The sequence below is a fragment of the Cibotium barometz genome, chromosome 62 (genome assembly GCF_041138505.1).
Source record: "Cibotium barometz isolate CiBa-2024 chromosome 62, ASM4113850v1, whole genome shotgun sequence".
In the NCBI taxonomy this organism is placed as follows: Eukaryota; Viridiplantae; Streptophyta; class Polypodiopsida; order Cyatheales; family Cibotiaceae; genus Cibotium; species Cibotium barometz.
In genome coordinates this window covers 8,690,221-8,703,829 of record NC_141107.1, presented here as the reverse complement: position 1 = coordinate 8,703,829, position 13,609 = coordinate 8,690,221, and positions in this window count along the sequence as shown.

The window sequence follows — 13,609 nt, the reverse complement described above, 5'->3', positions numbered from 1 at the left end:
CAATGTACAAGATTTGAAACTGTGGATAGTGGGCTGCTTGTTATCTAGTTTTAAGGAGTAGGAATCTATTTGCTTGTAATATAGTCCTTGCACAACATAAGAACCTTTGTCAATTAAATTCTTCCATTCATCAATGTACCCCTTTCTACCTTCTCCTTTACTGCAATGCAAGTCTTAAAACAAGGTAAAAATCTGCATCCTCATCATTGGTTGTCGCATTTGGATTTACCACAAAAGTGTCACCAAACACACAAAGTGCTCCTTAACACATCATAATGGCATTCATAAGTGAATCCGTCATATCCAACGACCTCATCTAAAGGGACCTCATCATCATCAAGAAATGGCACCATATGGTGATAATCCCAAGGCTACACATGGGGCTTGTTAGTGCAACGGTTCCAACATGAATGTAAGCATGCATCACAAAAGCATGCCAATGATCTTGTTACAAGGGCAGTTGGATCCTGTGGGTTGTGACCATGGATTGTATGCAAAGAGAGAGACTTCTCAATAGTGGAACAATCCACTTAACCTCCCTATTCACATCTCCCAATTTAATCGCCCAAAACACACGGGCACATTCCCTTTCTTTTTTGAAGGATATGCTACGGTTGCTCCCTCAGACAAGTTGGCTTGACAAAAACCAACCACATCCACTACACTTTAAAGTGGCCTAATTTTTGTTTAATATTCATGTGTCAATGTTCTTTTTACAGCTCCTACACTATCATGCTCTCCCTTGCCATGCCCTGTTCCAAAGAAGAACTAGCTCATCTCCATCCTTGTTAGTCCAACATATCTTGCAATAAAATAGAAAGGCCTAGCAGCCTTGAACTGTGAGGCCGCACCATTTTGACCAGACCCTATGTTGTTTTAGAGTGACACCTTATCTTCGTAAGCCAATCACAATGCAACATAAAGCAATGCTAGACAAACAATGTGTTATGCACCTTGTCATCTGATATATGAAGAAGTGGATTGTTTTGACTACTTTCCCTACCTTCTGATAGTATGTTATGTGTATGAAAATGGTTACTTGACTCGAGTGCTAGTGCATGGAATGGATCCCATTTTGTTCCTTGAATGCATAATTCTTTGCAAAATCTACAATTGAAACAACCACATCATCAAGAAATTTAAGTATACATTCGTTGAATTATTGTGCTTGCCACCATTGGGCGATGTAGTTATGTGTGATGAAGAGCTTGAGCTTGGTCTTCAAGACCTAGCATTGCATGTCTTTATTCAAAAGATCTTTTTTTTGTTTCCATGCTTCGACATATTCAAATACTTTTACAGTAATGGTCTTACCTTTCTTTTTTGTCTCTAAGACGCATGTTTCCAACTTTTTCACACCACAATTCTTGCATGCTCACATTAGACACTTCCTGCTATGGAAAGATGCATCTGTTTCCTTTGGGCAAAGACACTTCCTGCTATGGAAAGATGCATCTGTTTCCTTTGGGCAAAGCATTGAATCCCATAGATGTGTGACATCTTTGAAAATGTGAAGTGAAGCCGAGCAACCAATGCTTGTGCGAGCACCTGTGGCACAAATGCCACATGTACCCGCTTCTTGGAGCCCGAAGGTATGAGACTGCATGTGGTTCAATGTGTCCTTTAGAAAGGACATTTGCACATGGTATTCTCAGTAGCATGTGTATCTGTCCTTCAACCAATGTACGAAAAATGTCTTCTGTATCACAAAGGATCTCATCCCAATGTTGCAGTCTAGATATTTTGCTTTAATCGTGTGGAAGAACTCAACCTATGAAATTTCACAATAATCATTAATCTTAGGTCTAGACGGACATGTGCACTCATAACCTGATTTGTCTTTAAAAGTTAATAACAAAAAGTGCTAGAACTAGCAGATGATAGTTAGAACTAGCATTGTCTTATTTGTTATCAGACAGTGCTAGTTAGCACTTTGCCTTTCATAGCATCACGTGTTAACATATCCGCATGTCAGTTAATAGTAAATGTTAATAGACTGTGCTTGTTATTAGACCATGTTGGTTAGCATAATCTAGTCATTAGCATGCTTGTTATTAGACCATACTAGTTAGCATAATCTAGTCATTAGCTTGCTTGTTATTAGGCCATGCTAGTTATCTTACCATGCTAGTTAGCATATCTACTCTCGCTAGCATCACATGCTTGTTATTAGACCATGTTAGTTAGCATAATCTAGTTACTAGCACATGCTGGTTATCAGACCTTGCTAGCGTAGATCATCTACTTGCTAGCGTCACATGCTGGCTAGACCATGCTAGTTAGCATAATCTAGTTATTAGCACATGTTACTTATTAGACCATGCTAGTTAGCATCATCTACTTGCTAGCATCACATGCTAGTGAGATCGTGCTTGTCATCAGACCATGCTAGCTAGCATAATCTAGTTATTAGCACATGCTACTTATCAAACCATGCTTGTTATTAGACCATCTAGTAAGCATCATTTAGTTATCAGGCCATGCTAGTTATCATACCATACTTGTTAGCATATATACTTGCTAGCATCACATGCTTGTTTATTAGACCATGTTAGCTAGCATAATCTAGTTATTTAGACATGCTAGTTATCAGACCATACTAGTTAGCATATATACTTGCTAGCATCACATGCTTGTTTATTAGACCATGTTAGTTAGCATAATCTAGTTATTTAGACATGCTAGTTATCAGACCTTGCTTGTTATTAGACGTGCTAGTTAGCATCATCTAGTTATTAGGCCATTCTAGTTATTAGGCCATTCTAGTTATCAGACCTTGCTTGTTATTAGACGTGCTAGTTAGCATCATCTAGTTATTAGGCCATTCTAGTTATCATACCATGCTAGTTAGCATCATCTACTTTCTAGAATTACATGCTAGTTATTAGACCGTGCTTGTTAGTAGACCATGCTAGTTGGCACAATCTGGTTATTAGCACATGTTAGTTATAAGACTATGCTTGTTATTATTAGACCATTCTAGTTAGCATCATCTAGCTATTAGACCATGTTGGTTTTCAGTGTGAAGCTAGATAGCACACTTTATAGTGCTATTTATCATAGGAAGCTTTACTTTTATGAGATGAAGGATTAACTAGCAAAAGGAGTTCCTACTATTAATTAGCATAGAGTTCAAAGTAGAGTAAAGCATAAATCACCAGTGCTATTAGTAGAGACTTGATTTATTTCACTTGAGTTAGACTGATCACACTAGAGGCTCATCGAGCAGATGCACGGGGTGCCTTATATTAAATTTCCTCCCCATTCTCTTTCGACAAACATCATTTTTGTTAAGAGATACACACGTCTCATATCTCCAAAATGTGTAAACCAATTCTTTCATTTCATCTATGATTGGGCTATGGCGATGTTGCTTATGACATGCAACTAATGAAAACAGTCCATTCACATCAGGTTCACCCGTGATTTTGCCTTGTGGAAGCTGCGAGGAGGGACTTCAAGGACCCTTGAGAATTTTGCAATAGGCATATTTTCATTTGAATTCAATATCAACCCGTGATTTGGCCTTGTGAAAGCTGCGAGGAGGGACTTCAAGGACCCTTGAGAATTTTGCAATAGGCATATTTTCATTTGAATTCAATATCAACTCGTCCTTACAACATGGCTGCTTGACAAGTGCCAATGTGTTCCACACATTGGAAATGATTGCGGTTTGAACAACAACCTCCTCTCATGTAGACTGTTCTTGAATTGCTTGCATGGCAGGATGCTAAATGACTAGATTCCAGATTTCCCGTCTCACTTATGTAACAAAAGCCTTCGGTCCTCTGCTTGAAAACTTTCACTATCTCAGAAGATATTTTGTGCTTTTCTTCTTCATCAAGAGCATGTACTCCATCCTCACCCTTCTTGCGCTTGTGCTCCTCCCGTTGCTTCCTCTTCCTTTCTCTCTCATACTCCCTAATGAGATGGTAAGAGTTGGGTCCTGTAAGTTGGGATCCATCATCCGTAATGGATCCCTTCTGAAAGTTTCTCTTGCTGCAAACATACATACATAATGATACTTAGTTAGGAAAATTTCCAAGATATCAGGCATGCCTTCATACAAATATTAGTTAAAGTTCTTTACCTCCATTAAAGGCATTCTCTACATCACAAAAACACCTACTTGATTAGATGCCATTGTACGGTTCTCCATATCTTTGCAAAGAAGGGAAGAGAGTGGGAGAATAAGGAGAGGATATGGGAGGAAGGGAAGGAGAGAGTCTTGTGGAGATTGCCGGGATGCTGAGAGAGAGGGCGACATGGGGTGGGAGGAGAGGGTGTGTGTGTGTGTGTGTGTGTGTGAGAGAGAGAGAGAGAGAGAGAGAGAGAGAGAGAGAGAGAGAGAGAGAGAGAGAGAGAGAGAGAGTGAGAGAGAGAGAGCAAAAGGGATGGAGCTCAGCTCATGTGTCCACGTTATGGTGTGTAACTGAACGACAATATTATAAAGATATTATTTTCAAACTTTGGAAAGGAAGGGAATTACATTTGCAAATACATTTGAAATTGAAAAAGGAGAATGTGGGATGTTTTAAAATACAGCTAACAAGCATTGCTAGTTAGGAATTTCTCGGATAACATTTTTAGAGAACGTTAACATGCTTATAGTCCATGCTTAAGTTGACCCATTGGTTGGGCTAACTTTTGTTCCATTAATCCCATTCTTGTAGCCATAGTGTCAAATTTTACATTCATTTCCATCAATATTTGGATAAGAGTGTCACTTGAAATGATATGTGAGGATTGGGGGGTTTGCTTGTGGGCACTTCCAACATTCACTTCTTCTTCAACCTCTCTTGAAAGTTGCCCAAAATTCTACCTCCATGTTACCATGTTCCATCATCTCTTTACCCTCTATATCCTCAGAATTGAATGCATTCTTCCTCGGCCTTCCTTTAGGCTTGGGTGCCATCAAAATTTACTGCTTTTGGAAGATTGGCGCCAATTAAGACGAGGTGCCCTAATATCCTATGTTTTAGGGTTCTTAGTAAATATAGGCTGAAAATGAAAATTAGGCTATAGAATACTCAAAACTCACCGGATTTAGATGAAACTTGGTGTGTGATCTTGTGATGTGATGAGTACTAATTATTCCTAAGAGGGTTTGACCAAAGTCAAAGTTTAGGTATGCTCTCTTTTTACTTTTTAGTCAAAGTCAACTACCTAGGCTTGACTACCCAAACGATGTCGAAACGGAGAGGTTAAGGGCAAGTTGTGTAGGTCTAAGGGAGTACTATGAAGTTGTATAAGCACCTAAACTTCAGTCCTAATGTGCTTTGATTGAATTAGGGTTTAGTGCCTATGCACAAAAGTGGTTCCATTGGACTCAGATTACACTCCAACTTGCAATGCATTGCCTCTTCCTCTCCCCCAAGTTTAGTGACCATAAAAAGAAACTCTATTCATCAATTGTGTGCCATCAATTCACTCCATGCATCAGACTTTTTGGGGAAATTTTGCCATAGTGTCCTTTGTATTATGGATGAAATTTTAATTTCTCGAGCAATCAATATGGCATCTCCACAATATCCTTTGCATTTGCCAATGCACTTATCACATTAAGACATCATTGATCATCATTTCATAATTCATTTGGCATCAATTCCATTGCAAAACCAATCCATTTTCCCAATTCATATGCATCACATTGTGTTGGCCATTATGACCTCTTGCATTCCATATGTCGTTGAAGCTTGAGTGTCAACGGAGAGATTTTGCTTGCCGATCTCCCGGCCAAGCCTTCTCACCCCCTTACCAAAGTTTGAAATCTAATGGTAATAGCTGAGGCCATGTCTTCATGCCGTGTACCTAATCCTTGTATGTACCACTTTTCCAAGGCAATCATGGCACACTGGATTCATGACATTCTCCCCTTGTCCTCTCTCCACATGCCTTTCCAATAGTGCTCAGTTTGTCAAAAGTTTTAAGCACACCAAGATGGCCCAGAAGTGGTGAAGAATGCATCTCATAAATCACCTTGGGAATGTAGGATGAGGTAGGAACCAAGTACACCTTATCCTTGTGCCATAAGAGACCATTACGAAGCTTGTAATGAGGGAATTCTCCATCATCTCCTTGCTGTCATGTTACAGGTATATATTTTTATCATTTTTATACTTAATAATCAAAGAAAAATATGCTTAATTTAATGTGTGTAGAAATCGGCTCATTGAAATGTGTGAATGTGCACAAGGTTATTCTATGTGCGAATGAGCGTAATGTTATTTTACGAGTTATTTTTGTTGGGCTACATGCCAATCAGCAAACACTCATCCCTAAGGTTGTCGTGGTAGAAATGATAACCCCCAACTCGATGAGGAAGAGCTCGACTTGGATGTTTGTAAAACTCTTCATAGATCACAGCTTGGACCTTTCAAGGGTGAAGGAAAAAACTTGGATGAGGCCGTGGAAAAGTGGATTGAAGCAATGGAAGAGTACTTCGATGTCATCGGGTACAATGAGAAGAGAAAAATGGCACTTGCAAGACTGAAGATAGTAGAAATAGCCAAAGTGGCATGGAGAAACCACTCTAAACCGTCTGGATTGGAATACCCAGACATGGAATGATCTCAAAATTAACCTAAGGACGAGGTTCTGTCCTCTCGGCTTTTTGGAAACAAAGATGAACGAATTCTTAGAGTTAACCCAGGGGAGCAGAACTATTGAATTATATCACCAAGCGTTCGCTCTCCTCCTCAAATTCTCGCCACTGCTGGAGCCAGGTTCATTCGAGGACTGAACGAACCTTTGAATATCGTGGTGAAGAATGCCAAGCCAGTTTCCATAGCTGAAGCAGTGCAGATGGCGAAGGATTTCACCAAGGCCTTTGATGTCAAAGTCTCGCCAAAGCCAGCACCATCACCTTTTAAAAGGTTTTTAATTCTAGAAGGTGAGAAGGTGATTCTAACCTTCCGCCGCCTAAAAGATATCAGGGTCAAGCCCAGGATATGGGAAGTTCCAGAATGGAAAAAATGTCCTTTTTTCGAAACTCAATCCCTTGGAATTCAGCTTCACAAGTTCCACCCTTGAACAAGGGAGTGAAATGCTATAACTGTCAAGGATTTGGACATCATAGTATGGATTGCCCAACTCCTTTTGGATCAAGGTTTTTCGGGCAGGGAAATCAGGGATCAAGATTCCAGACTCTAGCTCCTTCCTTCCAGAGTAATCAGGTTTCTTTCTGCCAAAATCAAGGAAATCCCAGAGGTAGACCCTCTAACCAACCCGCAGTCTCAATCCAAAGTAATGCAAGACCTCCGCCTCAGAATAGGGGAAGGCAAAGTGAGATATTTCCAAATCGGCCGTCCATTTCCAAGGCAGTAACGTCGGAAGTAATTGAAGAAGAAGAAGAAGATGAAAGAGATCATACTCCACCTAGTACGAAAGAAACCTGATTACTCTGGAGGACATCTAGCGTTTTTCATTAGATTTAAATTCTATGCATAGAAAGAAGTGTTATTTTCATTAGATTTAAATTCTATACATAGAAAGATGCATATTGGGAATTTTTTAAATTATAAAAGTGTTATTTTCATTAGATTTAAATTCTATGCATAGAAAGATGCATATTGAAAATTTTTAATTATAAAAGTGTTATTTTCATTAGATTTAAATTCTATGCATAGAAAGATGCATATTGGAAATTTTTTTATTATAAAAGTTTTATTTTCATTAGATTTAAATTCTATGCATAGAAAGATGCATATTGGAAATTGTTTTATTATAAAAGTGTTATTTTCATTAGATTTAAATTCTATGCATAGAAAGATGCATATTGAAATTTTTATTATTATTAAAGTGTTATTTTCATTAGATTTAAATTCTATGCATAGAAAGATGCATATTGGAAATTTTTTTATTATAAAAGTGTTATTTTCATTAGATTTAAATTCTATGCATAGAAAGATGCATATTGAAATTTTTATTATTATAAAAGTGTTATTTTCATTAGATTTAAATTCTATGCATGGAAAGATACATAATAGAATTTTTTTAAAAGTGTTATTTTCATTGAATTAAATTTCTATGCATAAAATGCATAAAGAAATTCTTTTTATTTTAAAGGTGTTATTCCTATTAAATTGATTTTATGCATAAATAGATGCATAAATTTTTTTAATATCAAAATTAGATTCTCTTTAATTCTATGTTTAATTTTCATGAATATTTAATAAATGAATAAGTAAATACTTTGAGAGGAAAAATTCTATCGTTTCATATTCACTCGATTTGTAAAGAGAAAATTCAGGAAATCTATCAAAGTAGAAATATTTAGATAAATGATTAATTTATTCCTCATCGGAATTCATGATTAATTTAGAAATCAGTTAAGTGAATATTCAATGAATAAAATTCAGTAAAATAGTAATTGAAATATCACCCCCTTTTTGAGAAAGATAGTTCAGGAAGAAAAATAGATGTGAGGTAAATAGATGTGATGAGATGTGTGATGTGAATCAGATAGATGTGAATGAAGGGATGAATAGATGTGATGTGAGGTAAATAGATGCAATGAGATGTGTGATGTGAATCAGATAGATGTGAATGAAGGGATGAATAGATGGGATGTGAATAGAGGTGATGAGATGTGAGGTAAATAGATGCGATGAGATGTGAGGTAAATAGATGCGATGAGATGTGTGATGTGAATCAGATAGATGTGAATGAAGGGATGAATAGATGTGATGTGAATAGAGGTGATGAGATGTGAGGTAAATAGATGCGATGAGATGTGTGATGTGAATCAGATAGATGTGAATGAAGGGATGAATAGATGTGATGTGGATGGAGGTGATGAGATGTGAGGTAAATAGATGCATGTGAATCAGATGTGATGTGAATGAAGGGATGAATAGATGTGATGTGAACCAGATAAATGTGAATGAATAGATGAGATGTGATGTCATGTGAATCAGGATGTAAATGAATGATATGGGATGTGAGTGGATGTAAATGAATGATATGGGATGTGAGTGGATGTATGTGAAAGAATGGATGTGAATGTAAAAGAATGAGATGTGGATGTGTATGCGAGAGTATGTGATGTGATAAAAGGAGATGTGATGTGACATGAACATATGTGGATGTGAAGTGATAGATATGAATGTATGAATAGATGTGGGTAGTCATACAGGTGAACGATTGGATGGATGTGTATGAATGAGATATGATGTGGAGAGAAGTGATGCGATATAATGTGGATAGAATGTATGTGATGGGATGGTTCTGAGAATGTATGTGGTGGTATGAATGAATGAATGTGATAGATATGAATGAATGAGATGTGATGGGTGTAAATGAATGTGATGGGACGAGAATCGATGTGGTGTCATGTGAATTGTGATGTGATGAGAAAGGGAATATAGATGAAATAAATGAGGATTGATGTGGAACAATGTGGAAAGACGAGAGTTCGCTATAGAAATTGTATTTATGACCTGTTTTTAAAATGACTGTTTTATGTCAAGATTGCTGGGGAAGCATTTTTGACCGTCTTGTGAATGAGGTTGTGGAGACCTAATCTGATAAAGTTGCAACAGCTGATGGAGGACGTCTCGCATAGCAAGGTCGTCGGCCGAGGTCTTGACCATCGATTAAAATGGTGAGCTTCCGGTACGGTGGATGAGGGACCAAGGAAGTGGCCTATGAGTGAAGCGCTAGGTCACCTGCGAAGGATCCTAGAGGGTGCTGACCATACGGTGCTCGCTAAAGCCCACACGTGCATCGTGGAAGATATTGGAACGAGGAGTAAGAAATGTTTTCTGAATTCCGGCATGGATCTGGTTGATTGACCTTGCTGGTCCTCTACGGATGAGTCCATGGTTCTTTTATAAGGATCTGTTGGTTGATCTTTAACGGAGATTCCATTTTGATATGTGAATATATTGCCGAGTACTAAGAATGATTAAAAATTAGGATTCAACCGGAGATTTTGGAGGATTATGAGTAGTGACACTATGATTTTCATTAAATGATTGTTTTAAAGACAACCGAATCTATGAAAAAGGCAATTTCATATTGGGTGTGTAAGTGGTGTGACTAGTTTTAAGTTTGCATGAATATCCGGCTAGGGGCCCTGGGAACTCTTTTCCCTAGTACCCGGGACAAAACCTAACCAAATTCCTAATTGGATCCCGTCACTACAGTGGTTGGGCGGTTAGCTAACCCATGGGACTGCTGGACTGATGGATCCCTAAATTGAGTCTCAATTCTGTTATGGTACGATAGATGAAGTAAATCCAAAAATTATTCTATGGAAAAGAATCAATGGCTATGCCTCTCAATGAGGAAAAAAGCGTTGGTCTCTATGATCCAAGTGCAATCTTTTCCTTGACCTGACTATGGGACTCACAGGTTCGGTCAGATCAGTTCAGTTAGTTAAGACTTTTGACTACGTTAGAGAAAAATTATCCTGGAGGAATTGCCCATGCTTTCCGGGCAAGGGAAGTTTTTCCAGGTTCAGTTTTGGAAGAACCGATGGATTAGTCTCTTGTTCGGATATCCTTGGGCGAGGCCTCGGGTGAGGGACCCTGCCCCGCGCAAGAAGTGTTACTTAAGCTGCTAGCACCCCTGAATTCATTGCGCGGTGGGGACAGGGATCTTTTAGAGAATGTCTTGGACTTGCCAAGTTGTAGTTGAGCATTTCACAAAAACAAATCATCATCACCAAAGCCTCATCACAAACAAAAAGTCCTAAGGCAACCACAAGCTCAAAAATCACAACGATGTCTACCTGTCAATATTCTTAGAGCTCAAAATTGTCCCCCCCCCATGACTTAATTTAGGTGCCTAGAGCTGCCAAACCTTAGAAACAATACACTCGATAACCCAAGAAACCTAAGGCCAAAAGAAAATGTGCTTCAAGGAAAGAGATTGCAACTCACCAACCGAATAAGGTAAGCATCTGACAAGTGTGGGTTCCAAAGGTCTTTCTTTTAGCTCAAGGTTATTTACGAGGAAATGTCATCTATTTCAGAAAGAAAACTTGGCCAAATCTACACCATTATTGACCCTCTATTTGACAAGCCCACAAATCCCCTAAATGACTGAACTAAACCTCATCCATAATGTTGATAAAATTGTCACATAAGGTTCAGTTTTAAATGTTATTCCATAGGCCAATCCTAGTAAGAATTCCTCCCACATGAACATTGTGTAACTAACAAATCAACGATACATTATGAGGTGCACGCATTAGACATAGTGAATTGTTGTAACCCTTGCACAAAAAAAATCATATGACAAATGATTGGTTTCTCCATTTCTTCATTTTCAATCGCCAATGAAGGCCCAATTTCATCATGGCCTTCTAACTCCTCAATTGCATGATTGCTCTTAACAATTAATAATCACTTATACTTGTCAACACAATGACAATACATTATGTGATTTATTTTCTCAATAATTATACAATGCAGCTTCTGCAACTCACATCATACAATCCCATGTCTTAACTTTGATTGTATAACCCATGTTGACATAATGCGAGCTAAATCAAGTAAGGGAAAGGTACAAGATACACACAAGAAGCTAGCCCTCACAGAAAGAAGAAGAAAAGGATTAAGAATTTGAAGGTGGAAAAGGCAAATTGATCACCTCTCAAAGCATTGGATTGGAACAAAAATACAATAGCGATGCAAGAGGTCACCCTTAAAAGTTGACTACACACAAACCACAAAGCAATAGAACTCAAAGAAGGAGCTCAACTACTACAACAAAGGAACCAACAACAATTGGTGCTCAAGTGAGAAGGATACAAGGTACCCTGATAAGACAACCTCAACAAAATCACAGTAGAAAAATAGATATTATTGACTCAAGAAAGGAGAGGTAAATAAGGGAAAAGATTGAATAGAACACAAAGCTATGGTCTTTTGGGTTTAGGAGCATGTAAGCCATTTTTTGGGTTTTTGTTTTAAGACATTCTACTCCATCCATTATTTAGAGCCATTTGCTGCAGGATTTTTGGATTTTTTGTGTGCCTTCGCTTGTAAGTGACTCAACACATTTAGTGGAACCTTGGGAAACTTTCCATTTGTTAACCATAGGCTATCCTGAGCCGCCAGCTAGAACCGCAGAGAAGTCGTACCGCCGCATGTCAGCACCATCAACTGTCAGGGCCCACCTACTTTATTGTAGAAAACAGTGCTTCTTTAATACCCAGCTGGCACATCTTATCAGAATATTGATGAAGATTGTAAGCACGCAGTATAAAAGGATAAATCCTTAGCATTGTAAAGGCTGGCTGCCGATTGTAAGTAGGCAGTATAAAAGGATGAATCCTTAGCATTGTAAAGGCTGGCTGCTGCCGATTGTATCATTTTCCTTTCTGGGTTGATATAAGCAAGACCGTTCTTTTTGTTCTCTCTCTCTCTCTCTCTTTCTCTCTCTTGTACATTCGTCTTCCTGTTACATCTTTGTGTATTCATTTATGCTTCACATGTTATGGTCATTAGAGTTATCTGTTAAGTTATTGTGCTCTTGCACTGTTTATTTAAGCGGTCAGTCTAGTAGTTTTTTCAGTAATCTGTGTGTTGCATTTGTCTCTGTGTTAGATTCGTATTTGTCCGGTGCATGTTGCGTGCATAACCAGTGATTCTTAGTAGGTTGCATGAGGGAATAAGCGGTCATATTCCCCCATCAACACTTTGGCGACCATGATTTTTTTTGCTATTTCTTATTATTGCCATTTTGTATGCTACTTGATTTCTATTTTGTTTGAATCTCCTCCCCTTATTTTTAAACCCGTCCTTCATGTCAGCACGGGAAACGTGCTACTTGGAGCGCAACCAAGCTTGGCAATTCTTTTTCACCAACCCTGAAGACCACCCCACTGTATCTGAACCAGAACAACATGCATCCCACTTAGAAGAAGAACCACTCACCCCTACTACCCCGACCTCACCACCATCACTATTCATACCATCTCCACCACCACCACCGCCTCTGCAGCCTTGCCCCCTCCGCTACTACATTATGATGTAGCGACCAACTGTCAACGTAAAGTATCCTAAATTTTTTGGGAAATCCTCGGATGATGTAGATTCTCACATCTTGATGTTCGACACCGCTTGGCATGTCAATGTACTTGGCCTGGTTGACTAGCACCTCAAAAAGGATGCCTTTGTTCCCACACTCTAGAAGAGCATCGCTCTTTGGGTTGCTCAGTATGAGTACCCCCATTTCCCCACTTATGAAGCCATATGGGATGCATTCCTTCAATGCTTCAGAGAAGACAGACATCCGTGCATGTACTAGATAAGATATGCAGAATGAACCAGAGGATAATGACAGTGGAAGATTATGCAGCTAATCAGCCTGCACAGGAAATTCTCAATTCTTATTTTATGAAGGGCCTCAGTAAGCAACTTAAATGCTCCATTGCTGGTGCCAACCTGACTACCATCACCATGGAGCAGCTTGTAGACTCAGCTCTCAGAGCAGAGTGGGCCCTGGCAAAAGCAAGGAAAATTCCAAGAAATCCTCATTCGGATCTTTGGACAAAGAGGATGATTTTGATGATTCCATAGCCAGTGAGGAATCAGAGGAGGAGGAGGAAGATTGCAAGTCTAGGTCCAAGAGCAAGAAGGTAGGGAACACAGCCAAG